This window comes from Urocampus carinirostris, chromosome 11 (genome assembly GCF_059441175.1).
Source record: "Urocampus carinirostris isolate Australia breed hairy pipefish chromosome 11, RoL_Ucar_1.0, whole genome shotgun sequence".
Lineage (NCBI taxonomy): Eukaryota > Metazoa > Chordata > Actinopteri > Syngnathiformes > Syngnathidae > Urocampus > Urocampus carinirostris.
The window spans coordinates 27,439,866-27,462,271 of NC_142359.1; the positions used below are offsets into that span (position 1 = coordinate 27,439,866).

Below are 22,406 nucleotides of genomic sequence, written 5' to 3' on the forward strand. Positions count from 1 at the left end.
ATTCATTCAGTGAATCATTTCAGGCAGTGACATTCTTTTTAGACATATTTAAATAGAATTTCAATAATTTTGGGGATTGGGGATTTTTTACTCCAGTTTACCTTTAGTTTAGCATTTAGTCTACCAACGGACCGCCATTCTTGTGTAAAATAAATTGTCAGACATTTTGACGCCACACTTTTTTTTCCCTTTGTTTTGTACCTTATTTGTGGCTGGATAATTAAAACCTTCATGGAGCTGCTCTTGTGCTTGTATTTCGTACCTGTCGCTTAATACAATAATCCCTCTCCATGATGCAATTTACTTTTTCGTTATTTGACGGATTTTAGGTGTGCATTGTGTTCTACATTCAGATTGGCTAAAAAGGCTCCCCGGTAGAATAGGTATTTTTTTTTAAATACATTAGAAAGAAAGTCCGTACAGTTATTTTGTTTGTCAAGCAAATTAATTAATATTTAGATGTATAATAATTGTAAACAAATGTAGGTTTCTATTTCGCGTATTTTTACCTTTAGGAATTTAACCCTGCTAATAAATTAGAATTATTCTTTATAGTCGATCAAACAAAAAAAAAAAAAAAACAGTGTCTAACGTAGTCTCTTTGCTCCGTATTTATATGTTTCCGGGTAAATAACACTCATGCTCGAGATAAGTAAGATTCAAAAGCTTCACCCAAGGTGAACGCCCCAATGTGGCAGTTCCTCAATGGGATATGATAGGACTTGCCATGCATGTAGTTTATGATCCATGAAGCCTTACATAGGAGGCATCTATTTTGGCTCACATCTGTCACCACGCAACGGAGCGAGTTATAACATTAATATACCAGTAAGTACATTTCTGCATAAACGGTTCATTTAAGTCGGAGGAAGAAAGGGCCTGAATTCAAAAGGAAGGGTTATTAGCATATTCATAACCGGCTTTAATATCTTACAGACATCTTCTTTAAGGGCAAAAAAAAACTTTTATACCCCTTTTGTCCGGGGAAAAATATATTGAGGGATGTAAATGATTAATTTATTTTGTCATTTTGAAACAATTCCTAATAACGTCACAACTATTATATCAAGATCAATAGAAATAGCCTTGTATGACTTAATAGTGTTCCTTTAATACTATCTATATTTCATCAAGTAATAAATGGATGGATGTTTCCTAACCATTAGTGGATGTTTAAAATGTAAAAGTACAATGTAGCTTATTAAGCATTAATATGAAGTTGTCAATTTGAGATTTTTTAAACATGTTTTGTAATCGATTTAGGTTAAACAATTAAACATATTTACTATATTTTCATTACCATTGGGCACACTGTGTAAATTTGCCGTAGCTGTTTCTATTTCTGAATGTTATAACACTGGAGGCTTTACTATTCTATTACATCCCCCCAAAAATTAAATATGTTTTGGTAATGTTTGCGGGATACATTTGTGTTGGCCTTATCGTCGTAAAAATATGGTAGAGACAGACAGACAGACAGACAGACAGACAGACAGACAGACAGACAGACAGACAGACAGACAGACAGACAGACAGACAGACAGACAGACAGACAGAAAACTAAACCACTGGCGCCCTGTATTTTTCACAGAAGAGGGCTGATTTAACCTGGGCTCACAAGACATACATGAAAAGGTCTGAAGATTTATTGGAGAGCATTCTACCATCAAAACACTTCATTAATACGTATAAACTACCAAATGATAGTCAGTAAGGCTTCATCATATCATAAAACAATTTCTTAAAATAATATCTCTTATATAGATCGCAATACATACAGATTAGTGACAGCAATTAAGATATTATGATCATTAGCTGTGGAGTCCATCCAGGGTTTATAATAAATTGCATTCAATCCAAATTACCGTATTTTCCACACTATAGGGCGCACCCGGTTATAGGGCACACCCCCAAAAAATAGTTTTTGGTCCTATATCTTCCATACATAAGGTGCACCGGATTATAAGGCGCTACAATGGGAACGTCGACAAAACAGTCAGATAGTTCAGTCAAACTTATTACCTCCTTAACATTGCAAAGAAGCAAATACGTGTCGTAGACACGTGCGGATGCGGTGTCCGTATAATGTCACTCAAATGCATCGTTCCAAATATCATTCGGAAGGTTAAAGTCTTGGGATTCAAGAAATGCCAACCATTTGTTAGTTTATATTTTCTTTTTCGCTCGCAACTTTACTGTGCATATGACAATGAACACTTGGAATTGAGTTTAATTTAAAAAAAGACCCATTACAGAAACACCGATCACTCTGAAACAAGATACTGGGAAAATATATAGCCGGAGTAGCTCACCGAAGTCGTTGCATTCAATAATAATGTGCAACCATGGTCCTCTTATATCGGTGAGTGCAGTAAATCCAGGAGAGTAAAATATTTACAAATACAGAATGGTAAAACCTGTTTTCCCGTAGACAACCAAACTTGCTATTCACATTCATCTTTTTTGGCCAATTGCAGGCTTTGTTTTGCCCCTTTAGCCGATGCGAGCCTGTAGATGATAATAAGGATCCGCCCCCTTTACCTCAGAATAAATTTAGCCAATAGTGATCGATTCAAATGATGATTCACACATTGGCTGGGAAATGAAACGCCGGCATATGTATCCCAGCATACACCGCGGACCACATCGCCTACGAGGAAAAATCTAGTCGGCGGCTGCTTGCCTTTGCTGCGAGACCTTGCGACTTAATATTGATCCATTTATAAGGCGCACTGTATTATAATACGCATGGTCAGTTTTTGAAAAAAATAAAGGCTTTTAGGTGCGCCTTATAGTGCGGAAAATACGGTACTATAGAACATTGCAGCTATAAGAACATTCAGAAATATAGTTGGCTAAAAAAAAAACGTAGTGTAATGTAAAGTTGTAGAAATTTGGGGTAATACTAAAAGAGCGGTATCGAATCGCTTTTTCGATTACAGAAGAAATATATTTGAATTCTGCATAAAGATAGGTATAAATAATATAAAGAAAACCTGTCTCTAAAATCCAACATGTTCGAATTTTAAGATACAGTGAAACTTAAACGTATACACACAAAGTAAGCACCGAATTCCAACAAATACAGTGACTTGCGAACCTGTTTGGCCCCCTTAAACTTTGTGAGAATTTGCCACATTTCAAACATAAAGATATAAAACTGTAATTTATTGTGAAGCATTAACAATAAGTGGGACACAATCATGAAGTGGAACATACTTTTTTGGATATTTTAAACTTTTTTAACAAATAAATAACGAAAAAATATTGTTCTTTTGTATTGTACAGCTAGTTTTTGTGTAAATAGTTTATTGCTTCTTGTTGTTAATTAATGTTTTTGTTTTTTTGCGCTGTGCTCAAATGAAAAGCCAGACAAAAAATGAAAGTGTTCTTATGCTCCATGTTAGCCACACATTCCACAAATACTTTGAACATCTGTACACGACGTATGCTCTTACAGAGACATCTCATGTTGGAATTTCAACAGTTTCTGATCTCCAACTTTTTCTCGAGTTTGACATGTGTATGGGTCTTTTGGCCGAGAAAGCTAAATTAAAAAAAAAAAAAAAAAAAGTATAGCGGGAGTTTATTCAGCAGAGATGAGCAAAGCCCAAATTTGAGGACAAAGTGAGAATATAAAGATGCTGGATTAAAATGGCTGCTCATTTTTTGCTCTCTCGATGCTCTGCAAGCGTGGAGCTAGGCACATTTCATATTTAACATCGATGCTGACAAGAAGAAAACAAAAAGTGCAGTGAGCATAAACTTGAAAGACGAGTGAGGTCATTTTCTACACCCACCAGATATGAAATTGTTCAGCCAATGAGGTGCACAATATTTTTGTTATTCATGACTTCACATGCCTGCTGGTGCTAATACGACTATTGTATTGAAACAACTAGAGTGGAGGGTATTCTTATTGGATTTTTACGACTTAAACCTCACTCCTTCGTTGAATGATTTATAATAAACTTACGGATGACTGTGTTCATTTTGTGAATTATTTGTAAGGGTTTTCCTACATTTGGAGCTTGCTTGAAGAAAAGTATACAATTCATCAAAGTTCTTGGTTAATTTGATGAAATATGCCATGTAAATTTAAACAATTATAATTAATTTTAGTTATGATATTATAGTAATAATAATTTATACAATAATATAATTTTCAAATGTATCATGATTGATGTAAAACTATATTAAATATGCATATTTAAATTGTTTTAATTTATTCAAATGAGAAATGTTCATGATATATATATTTTCTATCATTAAATATGTTTTAGTACAAAACGAAAATATACTGAATAAAGATACTAATGAGTGAGCAGCACGGCGGCACAGTGGTTAGCGCGTGTGCGGCACAGTTCTGAGGTCATAAGATCGAACCTCGTGTGGAGTTGGCATGTTCTTCCCGTGCTTGCGTGGGTTTCCTCCAGGCACTCCGGTTTCCTCCCACATTCTAAAAACATGCATGACAGGTTAATTGGCCGGTCCAAATTGTCCCTAGGTGTGAATGAGCGAGCAAATTGTCTGTCCCTGTGTGCCCTGCGACTGGCTGGCAACTGCCCGGAGATGGCTGGGATGGGCTCCACCACCCCCGCGGCCCTACTGAGGATAAGCGGTGCAGATAATGGATGGATGGATGGATGATCTTCTGGTATTCTCCCAACCGCCAATACTCAGCTCAAGTCAAGTTATGATTATTTGTATAGTTCTCCATTACAAAACGTCTCAAAGGGCTGCAGCTGCCTGCTGCCCGAAGATAGCTGGGATGGGCTCCAGCACCCCCGCCACCCTACTGAGGATAAGCGGTACAGATAATGGATGGATGGATGGATGGAAGATACTAATGGCACTCTAAACAACTTTCATGCTAAGATGAATATAAAAAGGGGAGGGTCGATTACACACTAGATGACAATAATACCCTGCTCCATCACCTCTACCTGTTCAGTCAATCGGCGCCATCCCAATTATGTTTGAGAGAGACACCATCTAGCTTCCTTCTGATATTGTTTGTTTTATTTCCTTTTACTTGCCCATAACAATGGGCCCCAATTACATTTGTAATACGGGGAAGGAAAAGTGGAAAACAGTGACAACAACAATCGAATCGAAGAAGGAAACAATTGAGAAACACTAATATATTGTACATGTGTTTGTCATTGAAGCACGGCTTAAAGGAAGTGCACATTGTCTGAAAATGTTCTATTTCTAGCTTTTTTTCCCAGGATATTAATCTTTACTATTTACACAATTAAGTAGTTATCACTAATTAGGTAAACTTTTTAAAAAATGTTTGGGTACGTACTTCTTTTACTATGTAGATGTATAATGATGCTGTTTTACAAGCTCGCTTATACGCAAAGGAGGCTTATATGCGAGTGTACACAGTACTCAAAGTTATTTTGTGTGTACTAGCTATTTTAGTTTTGGGGAAAAAAGGTACATAATCATAGTCATCATATATCCTACTATATCTGCTTTAAATTGCACAATCAAATTACAATCATTAGGGTGGAATGGTGGGTCCACAGGTCAGAACAGTTGAGAACCATTTACCTCAGAGAACCACAAAGCATTCGACATATTGCAAAAGAAAGTATTTTTCCACCAAGAAACAATTCATGTACCAAGGAAACAGAAATGATCAAGTGAGAGTCGATCGCAGATGCTGGTCACAAATATCAAGCTGAGAAATGTCCAAAGTGTCCATTTTCTTGCAGCCAGTACAAAGCGTCACGACTGAAAGTAAACAAGGCGGCAATTGCATTTTTCTCCCTGTCTTTCGCACATTACAGTCGGAGTAAATGGCCAAAGAGTCGAGACGTCAAGTCAACAAAAAGAGGAACACTTGCAAGTGAGTGAAAGAAAAAAAACAAGTCGATTTCATTTTGGCAGACACATAATAACAGCTGTTAAACGATGCTGAAGTGCGGCGAGCTTGAGTGCCTGGCACAAACACGGGCGGCAGGACAAAACGGCCGATCCTGTTGCATCACTTGCTGTAATAAAAGTCAGAATACTGAAAAATCACAGATATGTGTCAAAAACGACAAACTCCGAGTGGAATTAGGTGCTAAAAAATCCTTTTCATACAGCATCAAAGTAGTGTACGCTGGATGCATGGCTGCACACAGAAAAAAGAGAGTCATCTACACAGCCTAAAAAATCAAATCAAAAAATCATATAACCCAGAAAATAATTCAATTGTCTTATTATATCGTATGTGTTGGTATCCCTTAACTATTAGATATTGAATATAAATACATGTTTTTTTTTTACTTCATCAGAAGGCTGGCCTCCTTCAACATCCGCAAAAAGCTCCTGAAAATAATCTATGAGACAGTTGTGGCAAGCGCCCTCTTCTATGCGGCAGCGTGTTGGGGAGGCAGCGTCATGAAGAAGGATGCCTCTCGTCTCAATAAACTGTCGAGGAAAGCGAGCTCTGTTGTGGGTACAGAGCTGGACAGCCTGACAACAGTAGCTGAGAGACGGGCACTGAAAAAGCTGCGGTCAATCATGGACAATTCATCACATCCACTACACAGCATTATATCCAGAACAGAAGAGCAGCTTCAGCGACAGACTGCTGTCACTGTCTTGTACCACGGACAGACTGAAGAGATCTTTTCTTCCTCATGCCATGAGGCTCTTTAACTCCACCCGGCGGAGTAAAGGCCCACATTAAACCACACCCCCTACATTGCATATTACCGTATTTTTATTGCAGTGTGTATTCTATGTAGCACCATTTAAATACTCTATACAACACGCTACAGTGGGTATTAGCACGTCACATTGGGTATTTGTATATTGTAGTCTTTTTGCTTTATTATTGTATTGTTCTCAGCGCAGGGATGCTGCTGGAAATGTGAATTTCCCTGCGGGGATGAATAAAGTTTCCATCTATCTATCTATCTATCTATCTATCTATCTATCTATCTATCTATCTATCTATCTATCTATCTATCTATCTATCTATCTATCTATCTATCTATCTATCTATCTATCTATCTATCTATCTATCTATCTATCTATCTATCTATCTATCTATCTATCTATATATCTATCTATCTATCTATCTATCTATCTATCTTTCTATCTATCTATCTATCTATCTATCTATCTATCTATCTATCTATCTATCTATCTATCTATCTATCTATCTATCTATCTATCTATCTATCTATCTATCTATCTATCTATCTATCTATCTATCTATCTATCTATCTATCTATCTATCTGTCTGTCTGTCTGTCTGTCTGTCTGTCTGTCTGTCTGTCTGTCTGTCTGTCTGTCTGTCTGTCTGTCTGTCTGTCTGTCTGTCTGTCTGTCTATCTATCTATCTGTCTATCTTATGTTTCTGTATCTTCTGGTTTATAAACCAGATTATTGTGTGCACTTTCTGACAATTTTGGGGATTTTAGGTAGTCGGAAACTATGTTGTAAATGTGGATGTGACTGTCTTTTTGGTCGGAGATAAATCAGAACCTAGACAAAGGCAGGCCTGATTGAAAACCGTTTGCCCTCTCTGTATAAGGTGATCTTGCCCAGGAGGGGGAGACAAAAGGACCAAGCGAACCTCTGGGTGAGGGCTACAAATACCAAAGGAAGCCTACCTCTGATCAAGGAAGAACCTTTGGTTTTTGATCTTCATCCAATAATCTAACCATTTTGTAGTTGCCAATGCATTTGTTATGTTTAAATCTGAAAAACGCTCTCCTGGTTGAGTTTGTGAGTGGAAAACCTGCATGTTATATTTTTGGTTTATTCATTATTCGGCTATTTCAGAATGCGTATAAACATATAAAAATAAATACCATCACTTTTTGGGGAAAAAAAAACGATTGAATGCAAATCCTAAACGGATGATGGTATAAAACTATCACTGGAATAGATTTTATTTGTAATCATAACTTTAACCTATTCCTAGTCTATTTGTCAGCAAAGTAAGCTCGTCGACGAATGATTGGATTCAGACGCTTCGAGTGGTCGAGAGCTTATGCCTTCAATTCAGCCGCCAAAGGGTAGTTGGATATCCCACAGAAGCAGACCACACGAAACCAGATGTTTTTCAATTTTGTTGGTATTTTTTGTGGGTGCCTTGACACAAAACCTAGCCAAAGACACTCTCAGAAGCCTCAACTACAACGGTATAATTATTCACGAAAATCTGTTAAGCCGTGTCGGAGCATGTTGGTCACATACAAACACACATGTACACACTCACACCAACACACACACACACACAGGCACGCATGCACGCACACAAAAACTGGGATTTATTGAGCAGTATTGATAGATTAGATGGGTTTGGATTAGTTAGATTTAGATTCAGATTTAGTGTAGATTAAATTTACATTAGATGGATTGGATAGATTCCATTGAGATTTCTAAAGCTCCTCTCCAGGTGTTCAAATCAGTTGAAATAAAATTATCTGCATTTATATAGCGCTTTTCAAGTCAATGACTTCCCAAAGCGCTTTACAATGTGCTCCACACTTCCCAATAGCGGCCTTGTATTGCAGCCATGTAAGACGCAAACCTGCTTATTGGGGGTATTAGGGGTTCAGTGTCTTACCCAAGGACACTTTGACATGTAACACGGACGAGCCTGGATTCGAAACTGGGATCCCTTGATCCCAAGACGAGCGCTCTACCTCCTGAGCTACTGCCGCCCCCAGTTCATGCATTGATGGTCGCCGGCAACTTTAATCAGGCATGCTTCAGTACTGTACTTCCCAAATTCATTATTCAATTCAATACATGGACTGTGGAACCAGGGGGAAAAAAAAACACTGGACCGTGTGTACAGTAACATTATACATGCACACCCTCCCCCCACCTAGCTGGATCTGACCATCCCTGTCCCTCACCCCCTCATACACCCTCGTCCAGAGAAAACAAAGCCTGCAACAAGAACAATACAAACATATTCTTTGTTCCTTTATCTTCCTTGTTCTCTTCTATCCTCACTGTAAAATGTGAAATTGGAGTGCCACGTCCAATTTCGTTGTCACAATACAACCCATTTTGTAACAATGACAATAAAGGCATATTCCAATCTATTCTATCGTTCAGCTTACACAACAAAAAGCAAAATGTCTCCCACCTCTGAACGTGGACAAATTGGGCAAATTTAGAAAAAAACAAAAAGGGTGCTGGTCTAAAAGTTTCCTGATTGTGTGACGTTTTTCCTTTTGGCGTATCATTTTTGAGCACACCTGCACTCAGCGGCAGTCTGGCTCCCCTCCCCCTCGGAATACTAGCGACGGCACAGTCATCCATCCTGATCTGCAGACCATGAAATTAGGTTAAGACGTAAGGCTGTGAATGACACAGGTGCGGATACAAACGAGAACATCCGAATGAAAAAGTGCGGCTCGCAGACAGCTGATTGGCCGGGCGTCCCGAGCCCCTAGGAATTACATTTCACGCCTTCTCATCATTTTATGAAACCCCACTTTTTTCTGTTGTTCATTGAGGCATTTGCATACACGCGCTTTAGTTCAAATGGCAGGGTCGTATGACGTCCACCAATCGCAGACAGGGATCTTAAAGATAGGAGCAGGCGAACGCCACCATGTTTGAATTTTGTATGTCACTGGTCTTATGAAATAATTTGTTGTAGGTGTTGTGTAGTGGGGGAAATTCCACAACAAAGGGACCAAAAAAATTATGAAGTCTTTGTTCAAGAGCTGGCCATTAGCTTTGCACCGAGTTTTAAAATAATTTGGCCATTTTTGTCCCTATTCCAGCAGTTAAGGGCAAGGAATCTTGCTTGCCCCATTCCTCTATTTTTGGTTGGAAACTAATTTCTGTGGAAACTGTTTCCCATCCTGGCAAAGAGGAGAAGGTCCCTCTGCTGCTCCTGTCCCTGTTCCGGCAGGGAAGGACAATACTTCAGCCAGTCCCTCTGTCCCTTATGTATTTTCGCACGGAAAAAGTCTATGAGCTGCTTTTTGTCCCTGTTGCGGAAGGGAAGTACTGTCTGGCTCCTTTGTTTTCTGTCTCGTGAGCAAAGATATGATCCCTCTGTCACTCATGTCCCAGCGGCAAGGAGAAGGTCCCTCTGCTGCTTCTAGCCCTTTTCAGGGCAGAAAGACTATCTGCTTCACCTGTTTTCTGTCACAACAGTTGGAAGAAAGTGCTTTGGTGGCTTCTGTCCCAGTGGTGAGGGGGGTCATCCATTGGCTGATTCCGTCCCTGTCTCAGCGGTGAGGAAATTATCTCTCTCTCAGTTGCTTCTGTCCCTGTTCTGACAACAAAGGACTGTCTTGCTACACCTGTTCTCTGTCAGAGCAATGCGGAGAAGGTCTTGTGGCTGCTTCAATTCCTGTCCTGGCAACAAAGAAAGGGTCCCTCGGTAGCTTCTGTTCCTGTTCTGACGGCGAAGGACTGTCTTGCTGCACACCTCGTTCTTGTCCTAACAAAAACGAGAAAGTCCCTTGGCTGCTTCTGTCCCTGTCCTGGCATCTAGGAGAAGGTCCCCCAGCTACTTTGCCCTGTTCCGGCAGCAGGGAGAAGTTCTCTTGGCCTGCTCTGTCCCTGTTTGGAATCGAAAGTACAAAGGACCCTTCTCTTCTCCCATCCGCTGTCCCAGCGGATTAGGGCTGTTGCTACAGCCTCTGTGATTTTGCTTTTTGTCTATTTTTGGGCTTTCTGGCATCCAGCCTTTAGAGGGAGGGGTGAAATGTCAGATTCCCCCACACCTGTGTCCCATTATCAATGACCTTTATTTTGACTGCTTGCAGAGCGCATTGGATCGGGTCATTGTATTCAATGCCCACATTAAGTGTATTTTTTGTCTCTGTTCCCCACTCGCAAATCGTGACCAGATATTAAGCAGTCGTGCCTGACGTCATCACGGACCAAGCATCTTGGCCCCTATTCTTCTTATGGTACCACCCGTCGTCGTCATCATCATCTGTCAAGTGTCCTCCAATGCATTTCTCACACTCCATCTCGCGGCTCATAGAACGTCCCGCCTCTTTTCCTCCATGACAGTTTCATCACACTCCATCAATCAGGCTCGCTGGGGCCGGGGCGGGTCCCGGTCCAGTCTTATCAGTGCCAGTCATTTCCCCCTACCCATTGCTGCCATTTCAGTCACTTTTCCAGCTGCCGTCTTACCCCGCCTGTCCCCCATCTAAGCCTGGACTCGATGCACTTGATTTGATAGCACTTGACGATTTTTGAGGGGAAACAATTCGAAGGCGTCCTTACCTGCCGCAGGCCTCATGTCACCGCCGACGTCGCAGGGAGGAGAACTACGTGAACGAGGGAGACAAACGAAAAGAGGGGAAGAAAAAAGGGAGATGAATGGCTTCATCAGTCAACTGCACAGATAGCTCTCAGTTGTCACACAAAATAACCATACAAAAGTTGCCTCCAAGACGTTTATTGACTTGGTGATTACATATTTTTTTTCTGTCCGTCTATTTTCCAGACTCATCTCGTAGTGATTAGCAGGAGCAAAAAAATGGACACATTTGCTGTGGCTGCAGAAACATTGATTGAACAGAGTATAAACATGCCGTTTTCGCTTTTTAATCCGCGCTGAGCGGGTTTTAATTTGACTGCGCTGTTGTACAAAACATTTTTTTTCCCGCTTTGTTTTAAACAGCAGAGTCGAATGAGACAATTATGAAGGCGGTGATTTTAGTATTTGCGGGCCAAAGTGTTAATTCCGAGTCAATTTTCTGTGTGAATGTCATCTGCGGATGTAAAAGTCACATCGGATGGGAAAAAGAAAAAGCAAGCACGCTGAATGTTAAGTTTGGAGTGACTCTCATGTCAGTTAATTGCAAAGTTCAAAATAGTTCAACATTCAAGTGACAAATCTACAATTAATAAATAAGAGTGGTTTTATCATTCATTAATTCAGGGCAGCCTATGACACGCGTGCCAGCAGTGGCACACGAGCGCACAGCAAAATCATGATTTAAAAAAAAAAAAATTCTGAAAGCGCATTTACCTGAAATTTTGTCATTTTCAGTTGCGCTCCGTGTTATTTAGAGGCTTTACGGTCGCGCCCCTCCTCCTCTGCTCCGTTTACAAGCATGTGTCTACGCGGCGCCGAGGAGAGGAGGTGAGTTCCGTGTATTAACCCAGCCAACAAATCACAGGTGCGCGATAATTGAAGGAATCATGACGGCTCATCCAGCAAAAAAATGTTCTTTTCATCCAGCGTGGGCGAATGACTGGGGCTTTGTGCAAAAAAAATGACCGTGCCGTTTGTGCATTATGCCTCGAGAGCGTTGTATCTCACACATCAAGTGTTAAACGTCAATATGTAACAAATCATGAACATGAATTCAAGGACGAGTCTGAAAAGGGGGAAGCATTAAAATGCGCTTGTTCCAGGGAGGACAAAGAAACACAGACCCTGAAACCATTGTCACTGCTAAAAACGCCATTGCTCACTGCATAGTAAAGCACGGAAAACCTTTTACTCAATGCGAATATATTAAAGAAGTGTTCTTTTCGGACTCTGAGGTTTTGTCTGGTGGCTTGCCCAACAAATAGACAATCAAAAACAATAAAAAAACACATCCCCATGTCAGAAGTGTTGAACGTCAAGAGGAGGGGCTGGCAGAATGCGTGTGTGTTTCAATTTGATATCTTTTGCTGTAAGATTTCATTGGTGAATAGTATGGTAGCTGTCCATATCACTTGTTTTTTTAATTATAGTTAATTGTTGATGAAGAATGGTAGATTCTTGTGGTCAAAAGTCGAAGTCATGGATGTCTACAGGCCTTGCCACGCGTTGCTCACATTCATTTTTTAGTTTATCGATGAACAAGAATAGTGCTAGATAAATAGATCAGTTATACGATTTTCAATGTCTATCCATGTTGTATATTTGGACTAGTGTAAAGTGACAGCTCAGTTGGATATAAAAGAACATGTTGTGCGAGTCATTAATCTTGGTGTGGCACACTGATTTACAAGGAGATTTGAAAGTGGTACTCCTCACCAAAAAGGTTTCTAACCCCTGATCTAGGGGGGTATCATTCCTCAAAACATTGGAATACAGCTTCTCAATAGTTACATATTTGTAGATTCATATTTGAAAGAACAGATGTCACCAAGAACCAGTTCTGGAAATAGCTCACCGGTGATGGGTCATTGTGATTTTCTAGAAAAAACACACTTTCTAACTGGCATGAAGAATCAATGACACCATGAAAACATGATCAACAGTTCGCAAATCATTTTAAAGGTCAGTAAATCATGTATATGTAGGAATCACTCAGTGGGTCTATACAAGGCATTTTTTCAAGTTACTGAAATCAGTATAACACTAATTCAAAAACTGTAATCCTTTGTTTAGGGCTGTTAATAGGAACCACAACCTCCGCAATTTGCAAAATCCGCAAAGGATGAGTGCTGTTTATTTCAGGCAGAAAGAAACAGAAAAGGCTTTCTATTTTTTTTTTGTATTTGTTATCAAATAGATGGTTTACCTATCTTTCTATCTATCTACCTTGGTCATATCCCTCAAGAGGGGTGACCGACAGCAAGACAAACACATACAATAACAAAGAAAATAAAAGGGAAAAAATAGCAAAAAACACAAAAAAAAAATGTTGGACCAAAACCAACCCAAATGCCCAAACACCCAAACAAGTTAGGCACCTCGGCACCTAAGTTGGTCATGCTTTCTTCCATTCAGATGAAATGGGACACAAGAAAGCGGCCATGACACTTAGGTCAGGGTGACACAACACACTCTTTTGTTCAACAGCAGGACCCGACAGCTTTCACTGGTTTACCCCTGCCGCATCATCCAGGTGCCTTGCCCATCCCTTAGAAGGCGCCCAAACATCCCACTATCCTTTTACAACACCTCTCCACTCATTCATATCACCAACAAGGTACTTCAAACTCCTGATCCACACATCCTCTTCCTTTCTTGAAACCACTCTGCTCCTCCATCACCACCTCATTCTTTCTTTCTCTCACTCTCTTAATGAAGACTCTTCCATACAGCTTACAGAAAAGGCTTTCTATTGTTTTTTTCTTTGTTATCAAATAGATGGTTTACCTATCTTTCTGTCTATCTGTTCGACATTTGTTCTTTCAAATATAAATCTGCAAATATGTAACTATTGAGAACTACAGGCAACAAACTGATACCTCTCGAATTGCTACAATCAAACTTATCACCTTTATACTTATACAATGGCATCACACATGGACTACACCAATCAAAAGGAAGCATACCACATAAAAAGCATACATTCAACAAGTGTACTAAACAGTTAATCGTAGCTGTGCCACCTTTTTTTTCAGGCATTCAGCAGTACAACCATCCAACCCAGGTGCCTTTCCCCCTTTCATGTCTTTCACTGCCTCTTGCACATCCCATGTTTCCACAGGCTTCACATTTAAATCACCCAACATGGGCATTCTCTCCATACCACCAAACGCCTCGACTTTCGCTTCTCTTCCATCCTCCACATTTAGCAACTCCTCAAAATACTCTGCCCATATGGCTTACCAATTTATATATATATATATATATATATATATATATATATATACATTAACCGCAATAACCGAGGGATCACTGTACTTATTTTTCAGTAACGCTTGAGGTTGCTTGTGTTTAGGCTAATGAAGAGTATAACCACGAGAAATTGTTTAGTGAATATGTGGAGAAAAAAATCCAAACGTGTGACTTGTGCCCCGTCTACTGTATTGTACCCATGGCCCTCAGTCTGCTGCAGCCATATTTCATTACATGGCAATGAAGCTTAGGAGGCAATCAAGCATATTTAGCTGTCCCCATCACACACACACGCACACACAGGCACACAAAAACCTCCGCCCCCTCCCAAAGCAATTATTACTCCCCATTTTTTTCGACTTTTTTTTTACTGTGCCTCGCCATGGGGAAAATGAAGCGCGGTACTTATCAGTTCAATGCATACACAAGTGACTAGGACAGAGGGCGAAGAGGAGGATTGCGTGCCGCCGCCATTTGCACTGCCGCCGCCATTTGCGCCGGCCGCCATTAGCTGAGCGCGTCAGCACATTTAGTGGCGGCCAGTGGGAGATAACCGTAAACATGTCACGGAAAAAATGCATTGTTATTTGCATGGGGAGCGAGCGGGGAGGGGAATTGATGCAGGGTCAGACGAGGAAGGTGAGGGTTTATGACCTGTGTATAGTGGTGCCGTTGATCTATCGGGTCGGCCAGCCTTGTCGGGCTTCTTGGCGGATTATATTATCACGGCTGACAATCGATGCCGTGGAGACCATCGTGGAGGGAAAAAAATAAAACAAAGTGCGACCGAACCCCTTTGTGCACGAAAGCTGCGGTAGCCGGGGTGCGAACAGCTAGTGTGTTTTGAGCAGTGAAAAACACACCAGGCGTGATGAAAATGTGCTTTGCCGCCACCCGCTCACAGTAACATACCTGTCAACCTGTACGATTTTGCCGTACAAAGTATGTTTATTATGCATTTTAAGATGTGTACGACGTACAAGAAAATCTGTACGGAAAAACGCAAATGTGTCAATTATGGGTACCATCCGGTATACACCAACTATCACGAAACGGCAAGTCAATCAAGTCAACCGAGTTTGAGCCTTGTAGTGAAAGGAAGTTCGTCTATTTTTAGAGAACCGGCTTTTTCGGATTAACTCATTAAAGAGAGCCGGCTCTCAAACGGCTCACTTGCTTTGATGCATTATATTAGGAATTATTATGTTGTATAAAGAAGGAAAAAAGGAAGTATAAAAGGAGAAAATGGGAACATATTTGTGGTTATCCCTTTAATCAGTATATTACCAATAATAATTGAATGCAGAAAATGAATTAATAATTGTAATAAGAAATTGTATTATTCTACTTATTTATATGTGCATGGATTTTTTTCCTTCTACAGTGAACGTCCAAGCTACTTAATTTTTGAACTTTTTTTATAATAAACCTCATTCATGTCGAGCAACTCAGTATCTCAAAACAAAATGTTAATTAACAATATATATGATATAACGAAACACATGTACAATATAACATGTTAAACTACATAAATAAACACGTTTGGAAAAAAATATGGTGTAAGATTATTTTGTATTTTGTAAGGGAAAATAAGAGAGTTTGTAAGGGCATGGAGCCCTGGAGGTTGACAGGTATGCAGTAAAACGCGATTTGGCATAACGAATCGCGGCAGCACAAGTGCAGTTTACATTTTGGTCGACAGAATGGCAGAAAAGAGCAACCTGGATCGACAAAAATGCACCTATGACACCCATTTGCAACAATATGTGATAATAGATCGCAAAGTAGCGAGGGATTACAGTTTACAGGCAGTAGCAGTTTTGGTGTGGGGCCAGAAAATTAAACGGGAATAACCTGGAAAAATGAATGAATACGAATCAGATTTTTTTAGTGAGTCTATCCGAGTTTGTGTGCATCCTTCATCTCTTTACTACAAGTCCCAGAATGCTTTGGCCTGTATGAGGAAAATGACATGTGTTGTTACTTCCCAGAAATAGTCAACAAATTGACTGTTGTTAGGAATTAAATATCAAAATGTTCCATCAACCAAATTGTTCGAATTAGTTATCTGACTCCATTAACCAAACACAACCTACATTTATGCACGCTCGTTTCTTGAGGTAAAAGATGAACAAGAAAGCTGGCATTTTCATACGGGGGCAGATTTAATTTCATTAACAATTTAACTAAGGGTACTCCACCAAAAACGGCCGAATTAGTGACGTTTGAGTCTGTGGGAAGCCTTTTTCTCAAGTCCTTTAGCTCTCTCCTATTGGCCATCTTCTCCCCGAATAATGGCGTGCCGACTCCTCCCATGGGCGTGCCAAGGAAGCCCCCCCCCGGGCTTCACCATCTCGTCGAAGAGCGTCGCGATGTCTGGAATACTCAAAACAACACCGAGCGTTTCTACGTCACCAGGGCCTTTCTGCATATGGATGTGCTGATTATCTTATCAGCCTTACGTCCCGTTCCCGCTGTTCCTTAAACAACATTTTTCTACCAGGGTGCCCTGACTTCGCACTACAGCCCAGCCAGTGAATATATTTGGCATTAAATGTAATTTGTATTCGATCGTATAAAATCCTTTATAGTCAAATGTATAAAATCCTTCACTGTGAAAACCGAGGAAATACTGTAAGAGGTGTGGCGTCTAGGAACCCGCACTTAGACTTGTCATAGCGTTAATCCAGCAAAGTTAGGTTTCTTTTTCCAGTTTTTATTACAAACTAATAATAAACCGGTCTTAAAGTGTCCTGCTGATGGCTGCCATTTCTTATCACAGCGCCTGAAGAAAGCAGCCAAAATGGAAGGCGTCTGTGTTCAAATTACCGAGGCTGCGTACCAAGCTCTTTGCAGATGCAGGAAATAGAAAAGTTGATTTTTCTAAATGGGCTGAGTGGTGCAGGCGGAGGTGACAAAAAGCACAGCAGGGGAGGAAGATGGAGGAGGAAGAAAAGCTCGCCTGCTCCCAATTGTTCCCATTGCAGTTGACACGGGCCACGGCGCACACAGATGGCAAGTTGGCGCGTGCATCCATGCGCGTGCGAGTTTGCAAGATTCAGAAAACACTGCAGATGCGTTAACGCCACTAAAATAAGAGGGAGCACTTGATCGGAGTTGATTTCAGTGGTTGAAGTGGAAGGAGGTGATTTCTTGCTGCTACACTGGCTCCTACCGGAACGTTTGGGAATTACCTGAACCGCAAATGCCATTGGAAAGCACAGATGACAGTTTATAGTGCTCTGCCGCTCTCGTGTGGATTAAGTGCGTACCTCAACTAGTGGATCATCTGCCTTTTATTGCGTTTTATAATCAAATTTTTCATTGTCAGCGTTTGTTTAAAATATTATAAGTAAATAACCAAATTTCTATCATTAAATATGGATATCATTTCTGTTTACTCAAAGAAAAAGGTTTGGATAAGCAAGAAACGGGAAGAAAATTACAACAGACTACACATTTAAGGAAGAAAACAGTAAAACAAATAAAACAGGGAAGCATTAAGGACGGAAGAATAAAGGGGACGGAATAAAAATAAATAGAAAGAAAAGGGAAATGAGAAAAAATAAAGAAACAGAAAAGAAAATGAAGAAAGTAAAAAAACAATAGAAGAAAAAAGGTGGACACTAAACTACTAATGGAAGACGGAAAGCAAGGGAAATAGAGAAATTCGGGAAGAAATAAAGGGTAATCATGCATGTAAGAAAAAAAATGGTGAAACAAGACAGTGAGAAAAAAAATCAAAAAAAGGATTAAAAGAGAACTGAAGGGAAAAGGAAAGAAAAGGAAGACAAAAAATAGGACAAAATGGAGGAACAAAATACAAATGGAAGGAAAAAGGAAGAAAGACAAAAGGAGATAGGATGAAAATTAAAGAAAGAAAAAGTGGATAACCAGACAACAATAAGAAATGTAGAGAGGTAGGTTAGGACCAAAGAAGGAGGAAATGCTTGAAAGAAAATACAAAGACACAATAGATTGTAGAAAAGTAGAGAAAGGGAGCAAAGAAGGAAAAATAAATAATGAGAGGAATCAGGGACAGGAAAAAGTCAATTTAACTCATGTTTATTTGTTTAGCCCTTAATCAATCACAAGGAGTCTCAAAGGACTTCACAAGAACATAAGTAAAAAAGGTGAAGGAAAAGATTGGAAGAAAGGAAGGAGAGAAGGAAGCAAGGAAGGAAGGAAGGAAGGAAGGAAGGAAGGAAGGAAGGAAGGAAGGAAGGAAGGAAGGAAGGAAGGAATAAATGAAAAAGTAAAGAAAGGAAAAAAGGTAGGAAAATATAGGAAGGAAGGAAGGATTTGAGTGAGTGAGTGAGTGAAGAAGAAAAGAAGGAAGGAAGGAAGGAAGGAAGGCAGCAAAAAAGGAAGGAGAGAAGGAAGAAAGAAAGGAAGAGAGGAAGGAAGGAAGGAAAGATGAACGAGGGAAGGGAAGAAGGAATAAATGAAAAATAAAGAAAAGAAGGAAGAAATAAATGAAAAATTAAAGAAAGGATGAAAGGTTGGAAGGAAGATATGAATGACGAAAAGTGTGGGGTGAGTAAGTGAGTGAGGTAGAAAGGGAAGAGTGAAAGAAGGAAGGAAGGAAGGAAGGAAGGGAGGAAGAAAGGAAGGAAGTGGGGAAAAGGGAAGGAATGAAAAAGTAAAGAAAGCAAGATAGAAAGATATAAATGAAAAATTAAATAAAATAATGAAAATAGGAAGGAAGATAGGAAGGAAAAAAGAGTGGAGTGGGTGAGTGAGTGCGTGAGTGAAGTAGAAAGAAAAGAAGGAAGAAAGGCATTAAGGAAGGAAAGAAGGAAGTAAATATGAAGGCAGTAGGGAAGGAACGCAGGGAGGAAAAAAGGAAGGAAGGAAGGAAGGAAGGAAGGAAGGAAGGAAGGAAGGAAGGAAGGAAGGAAGGAAAAAGTAAAGAAAGGAATGAAGATAGGAAGGAAGGAAGGAAGGAAGGAAGGAAGGAAAGGAGGAAAGAAGGAAGGAAGGAAGGAAGGAAGGAAGGAAGGAAGGAAGGAAGGAAGGAAGGAAGGAAGGAAGGAAGGAAGGAAGGAAGGAAGGAAGGAAGGAAGGAAGGGAGGGAGGGAGGGAGGGAGAAACTGGGGAAGGAAGGAAGAGTCTAGGGAAGAGAGGAACGAACGAACTAAGGAAGGAAGGAAACAAAATACAGAAAATAAATGAGAATTAACACAATAAAAATTGAAAGAAAAAAGGTAGAAAAAAATAAAAACGATTTCAAAATTATTTAAATTAAAAAACGACAGCTAAATAAAATAAGGCTGAAATCAGCCTCATACCGTTCCCTGTGCGTGCCCACTTCCAAACACTTTTCAAATACTGAAATAAAACAGAATTAATATTAAAAGAATATATGGCAACAATGATGCATAAAATCATGAAAGTATTCTAAATAAATATATGACTTTGTCTAGAAGATGAGGTAAAATTTTGGACTGTTTGATAAAGTTTCAGGAGCGAGCAGAGAGAGTGGGAAAGGTGAGATGGCACAACATTCATTTGGACAGGTAACTTAAAATTAGTTTTACCTGGTTATATCAGTATCAGAAATGATTTTCCCCCCATTTTATTAACACTCCACTTATTGAAACATAAATATTTTGTTTGTTTGTTGTACATGATTCAATTGTTTGTTTGTTTGTACATGATTCAGATTGAATCGTTTCTTGTACATGATTCAATTGTTTGTTTGTTTGTACATGATTCAAATTGAATCGTTTCTCCGGCGCCGTCACGAATGGCAGCCACTCCAGCAGCTCCCGTGTTATTTTCGATTGTTCTCAGTTATTTTCGATTGTTCTCAGCTTAGGGATGCTGTTGGAAAAGTGAATTTCCCTTCGGGGATGAATAAAGTATCTATCTATCTATCTATCTATCTATCTATCTATCTATCTATCTATCTATCTATCTATCTATCTATCTATCTATCTATCTATCTATCTATCTATCTATCTATCTATCTATCTATCTATCTATCTATCTATCTATCTATCTATCTATCTATCTATCTATCTATCTATCTATCTATCTATCTATCTATCTATCTATCTATCTATCTATCTATCTATCTATCTATCTATCTATCTATCTATCTATCTATCTATCTATCTATCTATCTATCTATCTATCTATCTATCTATCTATCTATCTATCTATCTATCTATCTATCTATCTATCTATCTATCTATCTATCTATCTATCTATCTATCTATCTATCTATCTATCTATCTATCTATCTATCTATCTATCTATCTATCTATCTATCTATCTATCTATCTATCTATCTATCTATCTATCTATCTATCTATCTATCTATCTATCTATCTATCTATCTATCTATCTATCTATCTATCTATCTATCTATCTATCTATCTATCTATCTATCTATCTATCTATCTATCTATCTATCTATCTATCTATCTATCTATCTATCTATCTATCTATCTATCTATCTATCTATCTATCTATCTATCTATCTATCTATCTATCTATCTATCTATCTATCTATCTATCTATCTATCTATCTATCTATCTATCTATCTATCTATCTATCTATCTATCTATCTATCTATCTATCTATCTATCTATCTATCTATCTATCTATCTATCTATCTATCTATCTATCTATCTATCTATCTATCTATCTATCTATCTATCTATCTATCTATCTATCTATCTATCTATCTATCTATCTATCTATCTATCTATCTATCTATCTATCTATCTATCTATCTATCTATCTATCTATCTATCTATCTATCTATCTATCTATCTATCTATCTATCTATCTATCTATCTATCTATCTATCTATCTATCTATCTATCTATCTATCTATCTATCTATCTATCTATCTATCTATCTATCTATCTATCTATCTATCTATCTATCTATCTATCTATCTATCTATCTATCTATCTATCTATCTATCTATCTATCTATCTATCTATCTATCTATCTATCTATCTATCTATCTATCTATCTATCTATCTATCTATCTATCTATCTATCTATCTATCTATCTATCTATCTATCTATCTATCTATCTATCTATCTATCTATCTATCTATCTATCTATCTATCTATCTATCTATCTATCTATCTATCTATCTATCTATCTATCTATCTATCTATCTATCTATCTATCTATCTATCTATCTATCTATCTATCTATCTATCTATCTATCTATCTATCTATCTATCTATCTATCTATCTATCTATCTATCTATCTATCTATCTATCTATCTATCTATCTATCTATCTATCTATCTATCTATCTATCTATCTATCTATCTATCTATCTATCTATCTATCTATCTATCTATCTATCTATCTATCTATCTATCTATCTATCTATCTATCTATCTATCTATCTATCTATCTATCTATCTATCTATCTATCTATCTATCTATCTATCTATCTATCTATCTATCTATCTATCTATCTATCTATCTATCTATCTATCTATCTATCTATCTATCTATCTATCTATCTATCTATCTATCTATCTATCTATCTATCTATCTATCTATCTATCTATCTATCTATCTATCTATCTATCTATCTATCTATCTATCTATCTATCTATCTATCTATCTATCTATCTATCTATCTATCTATCTATCTATCTATCTATCTATCTATCTATCTATCTATCTATCTATCTATCTATCTATCTATCTATCTATCTATCTATCTATCTATCTATCTATCTATCTATCTATCTATCTATCTATCTATCTATCTATCTATCTATCTATCTATCTATCTATCTATCTATCTATCTATCTATCTATCTATCTATCTATCTATCTATCTATCTATCTATCTATCTATCTATCTATCTATCTATCTATCTATCTATCTATCTATCTAT

At 38.5% G+C, this 22,406-nt stretch overlaps 1 protein-coding gene across 21 annotated transcripts in view; it reads right to left on the minus strand.

Annotated features, from left to right (window-relative positions):
* ptprda (protein tyrosine phosphatase receptor type Da) overlaps positions 1-22,406 on the minus strand; it is a 482,747-nt gene that overhangs the window by 292,022 nt on the left and 168,319 nt on the right. For all 21 annotated transcript variants that reach the window (XM_088346760.1, XM_088346766.1, XM_088346756.1 and 18 more), the window contains exon 7: positions 11,230-11,273. The gene's annotated coding sequence lies outside the window, so the exon portion shown is untranslated. The remainder of the gene's footprint in view (positions 1-11,229; positions 11,274-22,406) is intronic.